Source organism: Rattus norvegicus, chromosome 4, assembly GCF_021556685.1.
Source record: "Rattus norvegicus strain SHRSP/BbbUtx chromosome 4, alternate assembly SHRSP_T2T, whole genome shotgun sequence".
Taxonomy (NCBI): Eukaryota; Metazoa; Chordata; class Mammalia; order Rodentia; family Muridae; genus Rattus; species Rattus norvegicus.
In genome coordinates this window covers 79,330,179-79,331,438 of record NC_141537.1, presented here as the reverse complement: position 1 = coordinate 79,331,438, position 1,260 = coordinate 79,330,179, and the positions used below count along the sequence as shown (strand labels likewise).

The 1,260-nt window shown below is 43.7% G+C and overlaps 1 pseudogene; it reads right to left on the bottom strand.

Moving 5' to 3' along the window:
- Positions 1 to 338: 338 nt before the first annotated feature.
- On the bottom strand, positions 339 to 904 carry LOC148006269 (large ribosomal subunit protein uL22 pseudogene; annotated as a pseudogene).
- Between the last annotated feature and the right edge of the window lie 356 nt (positions 905 to 1,260).

Sequence of the window (1,260 nt, the reverse complement as noted above, 5' to 3'; positions counted from 1 at the left end):
GGTTTTCTTGATGAACAGCTATTCTGATTGGATGGAATGAAATCTCAAAGTTGTTTTAATTTTCATTTACCTATGCATTTCAGACTTTGAGATATGATTTTGAGGTTTTTGAAGATCCATTTGGAGCTGTTTTATGTAGGGTGAAAAATGAGGACAGTTTCATTCTTTTGCATGTAGACATCCAGCTTCCTAAACACCATTTGTTGAAGAGGCTATCTTTTCTCTAGTGTATATATTTTATATCTTTATCAAAAAAGCAGGTAGCTCCTAATTGCATGGCCTTGTTTCTGGGATCTCTGTCTTTTTTTTTTCTTTATCTGCATTTATTTATGCTGAATTTATTCCCTTGCCATGAGTTATTGTTTCTTCAGTTTCTTCTGTGATATCTTCTTCTTCTATGCAACCTCCTCTTCTGGCTTTGGAACAATCTGTTCCTTCTCAGTGAGGATCATCTCAGTGTGGCAGGGGGAGCTCATGTATGGGTTAATCTGGCCACGAGCTCTGTAGGTCTGTCAGCACATCTTAGGTGCCTGTTCACCTGGATGTGTTCAGTGACAGAGAATCTACATCCAAACCCTTAAGTTCAGCATTACTCTCTGCATTTTTAAGCATGTGCAGCAAAAATTCAGCACTCTTTTTTGGCCACCGTCCCTGTGTCCAGCCCCACTGTTTGGCCTGGGCGCACCTACCGACTCCACCATTATACCGCTGGAATGGCACACACTGCTTCTTTAAAGTGACATCCTTCAGATACTTGGTGGCTTTGCGGATATGCATACCCTTGATGGCCTGGGCAGTTTCCCAGGTGTTCTTAAAGTGAACACGAAGGTTTGAGCCTCTTGATTTGCATGATTTTGTGGGGTTTTCTGGGTCAAGGGAGTAGTGAGCCATCTCCACAGGTCACCTCTGGCGGCTTACAGGAAGAGCTGGGATCTCTGTCTCACCCCACTGGTCTCCATGCCGGTTTCCATGCTGGCAGCATGCTGCCTTTATTACTTTGTAATAAGACATGACATCAGGCATGGGGATACTTTTGCCAGTACTCTTTTTGCTCAGAATTTCTTGGCTATCGAGGGTACGCGAAGTGGAAATGTAAGGGCTCTTTGGAGAGTCAGTTGTGTTGAATGGTGTTTTGCTGGGGCAAACGTGTGAAGGAGTGTTGTCCTGGAGTGGACACAGGTGAAAAACCAATGCAGACTTGTGAAGGAATGTCACTGAAGCAGACACCAGAGAGAGGATGTTCTGTTAAAGCAAACACGT